The following is a 9,899-nucleotide window of genomic DNA, read 5'->3' on the forward strand; positions in this document are numbered from 1 at the left end:
AGAGAGGAGATATAGCATTGGAGATAGGAGATCTAGTACCGTTTTGAATCTTAAACCAATCTGAAGAAATTCCTGTTTCTATTGTTCTTGCTTGAGGAGATGTATATATTGCCATAATAGCCTCTATCATATAGTCTCTGAAGCCAGTGGCTATAAGCGCTGACTTTAAAAAATCCCACCTGACCCTGTGGAAGGCCTTCTCAGCATCCAAGCATCCAGGAATGGGACTCTTTCCTCATGAACTGATTCTATATCAGCGATCTATTTCTTACGAAGCCAGTCTGATCTGTATGGATCAGATCTGGCAAAGTAGATTGATTTCTTTTGGCTTATATGCTCAAATATATCTTAATATTGGAATTCAGTAATGAAATCGTACCATAACTGGTCACTTGTTTTGGAGGTTTTCCAGGTTTTAGGATAGGTTTTATATTCGCCGGTAACATCTCTTCTGGAATTTTTTTTGGCCTCACTATGTTGCTAAATGTATTATTTAAGTGTTTTATCATGGTTTTCTTTAAATGTTTTGTAAAACAGATTTCAGAATCCATCCGGTCCAGGAGTTTTATTTTTTTTAAGAGAATCTATTGCACTAAAGTCGGTTTAGTGAGTCAATCTGGTCTTGTTTTTTTTTTGTTTTTTTTTTTCAAAATATTCTTCTGGGTCATTAATCTGTTTTGATGAATTGTATAGGTCTTGATAGTAGAAATTAAATGCTTCACCTATCTGTCCAGGAGAAAGTTGAATTCCTTCTTTTGTTCTTATTATGTTTTCTGCTCTTTTACCTTTAACTTTATTTGTAAGAAGTTTATATGCTCAATCGCCTTTGTAGTACCAATTAGTTTGAATATATTCAGGATTTCTGTTTACTTGTTTAAGCAGGGATCCATTAATTGTATTTTTAATTTCTCTAATTTTATCTTTGAGTTGTTCTGTTGGGTTATCTTTATTTTGCTTGCTGATTTTATATAAGGAAAAGAAAAAATGTCGGTGCGCTAAGCTAGTCACAGGCTCAAATAATACAAATGTGTAATACGAGGCCTACCAAACAGGTGTAAGCATGCTGCAAAAAGCAGTGTATTGGCTGTACAATGTATACAAGAAACAAAAACTGTCTGCGCTTCTTACCCTAATAAAGTTGGCAACAAATATATAAACATAATATAAATGAGAGGTGTTTCTTGCAGCATGCTTACACCTGTTTGGTAGGCCTCGTATTACACATTTGTATTATTTGAGCCTGTGACTAGCTTAGCGCACGGACATTTTTTCTTTTCCCTGTTTGCACATATTTGAGGTTGTTGGCTCCTCATCAGTCTGGTTGCAGCTTGCTGTCCAGAGGTTAATAGGGAGGAGGTTTAATTGCACCTCCCCCAACACATTAATAAGGTTTTGGTAGCAGTATAAACTGCTTTGTGTGTCCACTACGTAGGAGGTGAGAGTAGGTTCTCACCCTATTGAGAGTGTGCCTTGACGTGGCGGGTGAGCTTAATTATGCTTTGGCCAATTCATATAACCAAAACCTCTCATTTATATTATGTTTATATATTTGTTGCCAACTTTATTAGGGTAAGAAGCGCAGACAGTTTTTGTTTCTTGATTTTATATAAGATAAGGTATAATTCTGGTAGGGAGGTGTCTCTGTTTTTCTTTTTAATTGCGCCAAGCTTTATAAATTATCCCCTAATTGCAGCTTTATATGAGCACCAGACTTCTGATGTGTCTACTTCATTATTACTGTTTTCAAGGAAGTACTTTTCCGTTATTTCATTAATGTATTTGATGTCTTGTGGTGAAGTTAACAGTCATTTAAACGCCAGAGCAGGTATTGTATGTTTTTGACAAATGTGTATAGTCTGTTTTCCTCAGGATGGAGAATCCACCATAGATCCAGATAGCCCACTTTTTTATCATTTGAGAGAATTGATGTGTTTTATAACTTCCTTTTTTTCCCCTTGATTATGTTTTCTTCCTGAATCTATTTCTTCATTAGGTACACAATTGAAGTCACCTCCAATTAGTAGGCTGCTTTGCTTTATTTTCTCTATCTTTGAAAAGAGCTGTCTGATAAATGTTATTGTTGTATCATTAGGAGCATATATATTTACTATTGAATAAAGGCTTCCCTGTATTTTGCAAACTATAATAATGTATCTAGCCCGATCGTCTATTTCTTAATGTTTTAACTGTATATCTAAATCTTTAGTTATGAGTAATGTGACTCCTCTTTTTTGTTCTTGTAGCGAGGCAAATAGTTTAACATTTCTCTGTTGGAGTAAGATTATATTTGCTCTTTCTTTTTTGATATAATTGAGTACAACTGTTCATTTAAAAGGGCTAGTTAACCCTTGTACATTAAGAGAAATTAGCTTTATCATTGAGGTATTGAGTATTTGGAATAAAACATTTTGACTTCTCTGTACTCACAAGATAATACATAAACACATTCAAAAGAAAAACTTTAAAAAACATACCGTATTTGCTCGATTATAAGACGAGGTTTTTTCCAGAGCAAATGCTCTGAAAAATAACCCTCGTCTTATAATCAGACCTCAAATAGGTCTGATTATGAGACTAAGATCCAGATCCCCCGCAGCGATGCAGGGGACCTGGATCCTCCTGTGTTAACCCCCCCCCCCCAACTTACCGATGCTTCTGAGTCCCCGGTGCTTAGTCCAGGCTGCGTGTAGAGCTCTACGCGATCAAGCAAATACGGTATTATTATTTTTTTAGGCGTATGACCCCTAAATTTTTCCGCCTTTGAGGTCTATTTTTAGAGGCGGCGTTCTGCATGCTTGGGATTGGATGTTGCACGATATGACAAAAATCCAGCAAAGAGTTGCTGCAGAGGAATTAATCCCCCCCCCCTCGGGAAGTAGAAATGGGGAGAGGGGAGAGAGTGAGAGAGAAAGAAGAAAAAAAAGCCATGTATATTTATTCTTAGAGGGTTAATTACCCTGTGTGGCTAAAAATCTATTTTGGGGATTTATACCTTAATGTGTGTTATTCTTAACAAAGAAAAACAAAAACAAATATATATCTTGTGTTGATTCAGATAAAAACTTAATACTTTCCCAAAGTGGATTGTGAAAATGTATCTACTTTATTGTTGGATTAATCTTCAGGGTCTTAGATGGCATCCTTAAATTTATTATGATGTATAGCTTTAAAAGCTTGTGTAATCCTTTCTCCTACAATTTCTCTTTAATAATGTATACTTAACGAATATTGTTGTGTTTTCTGTGGTTCTTGCAGAATAATTAATGCTGACACTCACTTCAGATGAACAGCTTTTCTTTAATCAGTAGCAACATCACTTGTAGAGTAGTGATGTCCGGATCATGAACGAATCGTTCATTTGATCCGGTTCTTTTTAGTGATCCGGATGAGTCGGTTCACTAGACTGAACGATTCGTTTGTAGCGGTTCAGTCTGTGAATCATCATGCAGCTGTAACCTGATCCTAGAGCTGTGAGTCATCTGCAGAGCACTCTGGGGTCAGGTTACAGCTCATTAATTCTCATAGGAACGATGACTCATAGAGTCAGAGAGTCGTTCAAAGAGTCGAATGAACCGAAGAGTCGAATGAACCGAAGAGTCGAATGAACCGAAGAGTCGAATGAACCGAAGAGTCGAATGATTCGAATCTTACAGGGATCCGGATCTTACAAGGATCCGAATCTTACAGAGATTCGAATCATTCAGAGAATATTACTGATACCATACTTTTATAAATAAATACATTAATAATGTTCACACTGCCCCCAGGATTTAGATTCCCCTGAGTTTGCCCCCCCTTTACCTATAACTGCACCTACAGTTAACTTTATTAAATTAATTAAATTAACCCTCAGTCATCAGCATAAAATTAACCCTTATACCCCATCAACCATAACTGTCCCTGAAATTAACCGTAAAGATCCCATTAACCATAACGGCCCCTGAAATTAACCCTAAAGACCCCATTAACCATAACGGCCCCTGAAATTAACCCTAAATACTCCATTAACCATAACTACCCCTAAATTAATTGCATGTACTCCAGATAAATTACCTAATAAATTGGTATGGTTGATGGGGTCTTTAGTGTTAATTTGGGGGCAGTTATGCTTAATGGGGTGTTTAAGGATAATTTAGGGGCAGTTATGCTTAATGGGGTCTTTAGTGTTAATTTGGGGGCAGTTATGCTTAATGGGGTGTTTAGGGTTAATTTGGGGGCAGTTATGCTTAATGGGGTGTTTAGGGTTAATTTGGGGGCAGTTATGCTTAACGGGGTGTTTAGGGTTAATTTAGGGGCAGTTATGCTTAATGGGGTGTTTAGGGTTAATTTGGGGCAGTTATGCTTAATGGGGTGTTAAGGGTTAATTTTAGGGGCAGTCTTGGTTGATGGTGTGTTAAGGGTTAATTTTAGGGCAGTCATGGTTGATGGGGTGTTTATGGTTAATTTAATGGTGAGGGTTAATTTAATTAATTTAATAAAGTTAGCTTAAGGTGCAGTTGCAGGTAAAGGGGAATGTAAATCCTGGGGGCAGTGATTATTAAAGTATTATTTATAACAGTATGGTGATATTCTCTTAATGATTAGAATGCCAATGAAGGCAGAGAGTCGTTCAAAGATCCGGATCTTACAATGATCCGGATCTTACAATGATCCGGATCTTACAGTGATCCGGATCTTACAGTGATCCGGATCACTGTAAGATTCGGATCCCTGTAAGATCCGAATCTTTGAACGACTCTCTGCCTTCATTGACATCACTGGAGGCAGGGGGGAGGATTCATAATAAAAGGGGCGGGGCCAATCGTTAGTGTGCCTGCACGGAGTTACTGGAAAACAGTAACTCCGTGCAGACACACTGAGTGATCCGAAGATCCGGATCATGAATCGGATCATTTCAGTGAACGAATCGAAATGATCCGATTCACTTTAATGATCCGAACTTCCCATCACTATTGTAGAGTCCTTGCTCAACTAACAGCCACATGTGCTCACATAAACCCCTCCCACTCAGGGAATCCCCTCCTATTAAAGCAACACAGTCCTTTAATATGCACATATCACTACAAACATCACGTGGGTATTTATCCTTATTGCTGTATATACAAAGGAGAAGAAAGGAAAGGAGCCTCCTGTGTCTTACAATAATAGTGAAATTGCCTAAGGTGTCTTTACTGTTTTCCCATAGTGTTTATGAAGATTTCTCTGTTTTGTTATTAGACTTATCCTTAGGGCCATACAGTGATTATTCTCTTTAGGTTATTTGTCCTCTGCGTCTAAAAATTCATGTCTTAAAATGTTGAAAAGGGAGGCAGAGTGGCATATAGGGTTTTTTTTAATAAAATATGAAAAAATAGTTTACACGTGAATTAATCTTTATTAGTAAAACTTTTTTCCTATAGGGTAGTCTTATATTCAGGCTTATATCGTCTTATAATTGATCAAATACGGTAATCTATGTGTCTAAAAATATTTTTCTTTGGCTTATACCTAATGCTTTATATTATGTTTTCATAAAATTGTTGTTATTGAGAGAAAAGATCTTCTTTTTTTCCCCTTTAAATGCCATTTGTCTTGCAGCTTTAATAATGGAGTTTTTAGTTGTAAAAGAGTGAAAGAATAGAATAGAAGGGATAGAATTTTAAATCACATTTGTATTTAAAGAAAATCCAAATTAAAAGAGAGTCTTTAGCAACTTTAAGAGGAAATGTACATTTGTTATTTCATCCAAGATTCCTAAACATATCGGTCATAGAACAGCTATTAGCATAATAATAGATTTATTCTGACTCATCATCTTAACTGAAATTAAAAACTACTGAAACTTGTCAGATTGAAGACCATATGTCACAGTGTGACAAAGTGTGCCTAACCCAGTTTTTCGAATTTTCATATTTTTTTTAACAGGGCTAAACTTAATTGCGTCTAGTATGGACACAGAAAATAAATAAAATAAAAAATTACCTTAACTAATTGGTAACAATATTGGTAAGCTGTAGATTATAGCACAATAAAAACTATTTTTTTTAAGGAGCTGTTGAGTTAATTGCTCTATGCAGGACATGTGAGCACAATTAGTTTCTAGGCTGCCATTTTAATAAGAAATTCTAAGCCAATTCTTTTGACCTGCAGAAACAGGGTAGGATTAGGTATAATCTTTTGAAAAAAACACTCACAATGCATTGCGTGTGGAAACTTGCACTTAGTGTTAAGAGCATATGTCAATAGAAAAACCATCCAGCCGACTTTATACATCCCTAATGCCACTTAATAAAGCCACTTAATAAAAGTCACTTTTCCAACACTAGAGCATTTTTTTAAATTAAACTATCACTACCCTTCTCAACATATAAACAGTAAGACCATACAAGCCAGATAGACCTATACAAGTACCAAATGCTAGGACATGTCTCTCATATGGTCATACCAGTTAGGAAGAGTTTTCACCCTCCCATGTGGCAAAGATACAAACGCTACAGGATAGTCTAGTTAGTACTTATAAATGCAAGTCATGCTCTTTGGCGGTAAGTGTTGTAGGCAGATATTGTAGTGTTCAGTTATTTGAGTACATGTCAGCCTCCTGCTTCCCTTCATCTTTGTTTTTCTAGCATTTAACAGTTAGGGCTTTCATTTGTCTTTATGTTATATTCAATTCTAAAAACAATCTGTTAATGACAAACTTAATTACCCAGTTAAACAGACAAAAGCCAGGAAATACAAGATAAAGTTCCAGATTAATTTTGTCCCCCTTCATGTGTTTTGCTAATAAAATCAGACATGATATCACAAATTACACCATCAATGCTCTTTTACTGTTGACTGGTTGCTGGTGTATTGTTACTACTAGAAGGAGTACAAGGAGGAATACAATTTTACATGATAAAATAAGTGTTATTGTTGAATGTCTCATTGCCAGAAGAAAAGAAGTACATTGGTTGTTGTCTGTCAATGATGCACATTTACATGAGGTTGTAAGGGACATAAGCATAAATACATATACATAAATACCTAAACCAAATAACCACACACACTGATAAATAAAAACAAACACTATGCTTGGATGAAACAGGCCATGGCTTTTATTTAGTTTATCAAACATACATACTTTCAATGTAACGAAATAACCTTGCAACCATTGTAACATAAACATAACAAGCCCTTGGCACAAGCCCAGGGCATCCGACTAAAATCACATAATCTTGCCAACCGCCATAAAAGCCAGCCGGCATGACTTAAACTTACAGTTCCCCCTAAAAATATAGGGTAACTATACCCCGATAAAAGCCACGACAAAGAAACAACAATATAATACAGGGTGGGTGGGAGGGCGCATCTTCATTAATTCCTCCATGGAGTCTTCAGCTTACCAGCCTCGCCACTGCTCACCAGACTCAGAGGTCAGTGCAGTATCGGCTCAGCGGTTCGCCAGGTAAGTGCGCAATCCCCTCACAACTGCCCTATTTATAGGCGGTTTTCCCGCCCATTGCGCAGCGCGAGGCGCCCGCGAGGCAGGCACGCGGCAGCACGAGACCACTAAAAAGCGCGGCAATGCGCTAGCGCAACCACTTACATAACCTTCACATTTTTTTTTTTTATATATAAACTTCTGACCTTTCCCTGACCCCACAGCCTATCCCTAGCATTAATAACCTGACCTTTATTAGCCCCCACAACCTCATGCCAGCCTGCCCTATAGTTGCAGGCTTTATCATTACTGGCAACCGGCCAGTGTTCCGGATTCAACTGAAATGCTGGAAGAGCAATACCAACCAGCTTGTAGCAAAAACAGTGCTTTTTTTAACTGCTCAAACTCAAAACCAAATCATAAAAAGAAAAACCTAGCTCCCAATTGGAGCCCTCTCTAACTACACTATTCTGGTCCAGACTGGCCAGCCTAAATACCCGCTAACTAGACCTCCCCGCCAGACCCAGCTAAGCCAGGGTCTGGAAAACCTCCCCCAGACAGAACACACAAGTCCAGACAGGTATTGCCTCACTTGGCTCAGGGATGGTCTTCTTCAGGGCCTCTCTTTGCCCTGGGAGCATAGGGAAACTTCCTTTTCTCCCAACAGTCTCCCCAATCATCATTCTCAGGGGGTTTTTAATGCCCAGCACCTGTGCCTGATGCCCACCCCATAGGAATCCCGGATCGATTGTATACGCGTATTGCGTAGATTTCCCCCGCCGGCTCCGCAAGACACCCGGGTGTCTGCTCTGGTAAGTCTGGGGGGGGGCACATCTTGGGGGGAAGAGTGGCAGCATATCTCGGAGGGGGACAGAGTGGCAGCATATCTCGGGGGGGCAGAGTGGCAGCATATCTTGGGGGAGGGCAGAGTGGCAGCATATCTCGGGGGGGCAGAGTGGCAGCATATCTCGGGGGGGCAGAGTGGCAGCATATCTTGGGGGAGGGCAGAGTGGCAGCATATCTCGGGGGGCAGAGTGGCAGCATATCTATTACAAAAAAAATTCTTTAAAAAAGCTTTTAAGGGTGCGGCCTATAATCGGGTGCGGCCTATAATCGAGCCAATACCATATATATATATATATATATATATATATATATATATATATATGTGTGTGTGTGTGTGTGGATATATATATATATATATATATATATATATAGCATTTTCTAAGTGTGACATGTATTAGAGTAGGAGGAAAGTAACTTTTACTAAAAGATCAGCTAAGAGTTCAGCTGCTATAATTTTTAGATCCAAGTTTCTTCACTCCTACTCTTTTGAATTTATTTCATAGGTCCCTTTGTCTTATCTCCACCCTAGCATTTAAGACATTTTTTTGGCATAACTCATGGGATTGTCAAAGAGAAAGCAGTCAGGTCTAACACATTTGCCATTATAAATAACAGCTTCATGCTTCACAGGCCAGAAACTCAAGTTCTGCACATGGTTACGTAGAGTGTTTCTGCATCAAAACGTACTTGTTTTTGATGCTCTCAATATGACTCATTAAATTAACATTTTCATTGAGTCTTATTATTGAACCTTATTCCATAATATATACAACAATAAACTAACCATGTTTATATTGCGAAGCAGACACTGTATATATCCTTTTGGGAAAAACATTGATTGGGGTATTGAAGCTTAGTCATGCATTAGATGGAAGTAAATATTCACATGGGATGTCAGTGACAGATGTTAGTGTAGCTGATCCATAGACTTGCTTTCTTACAGATAGCAATTGATTGATAGTGGGAGTGTGACATGTTTTTTACACTCATCTACAGACACCAGACAAGCCAGAAGGCTTGTTTTTTTCCCCTCAGAAATATCATGGTGCTGCCACAACCACAAGGGATTTTGGGTAGACACATGCAAATAAAGTCAACAATGATCTCCTCTATATCCACTTTCTACATGGGTCCCTTGAAAGTAATTGCCCGCTGTTCTAGACAGCCTTAAGGCTCTCAATTACACTTACAGTTACACTTATACAATTACCCTTGTATAAAGTGGATATATAGGTGATCATTATTTGCATGTGTCTACCCAGAATCCCTTGTGGTTGTGGCAGCGCCATGAGATTTCTGAGGAAAAAAAACAAGCCTTCTGGCTTGTCTGGTGTCTGTAGGTGAGTGTTTAATAATGCTTCTACTACCCCCTTAATTTTAAGTGGAAGGGTTTTCCATCACCTTTACCCACCACAACTTTTGTGCCTGAAACCATATAAAAACCTGTATTATAAACCAGCAGCTTTAGCAGAATGTGTTGGTAGGCAAAGTCTACCATATTAGCCGGCTAAGCATTGCTTCGTGAAGAGAGAGATTTTTCAAGTGTGACAAAAGGTCTATCATGTTACGTAATTTTAGAGCGATTCATTTTTAAACAAATAATTTAACATATTTGTTGCATCCTTTAGTTTGTGTGCAATTAAATATGTAG

Source organism: Spea bombifrons, chromosome 1 (genome assembly GCF_027358695.1).
Source record: "Spea bombifrons isolate aSpeBom1 chromosome 1, aSpeBom1.2.pri, whole genome shotgun sequence".
NCBI lineage: Eukaryota > Metazoa > Chordata > Amphibia > Anura > Pelobatidae > Spea > Spea bombifrons.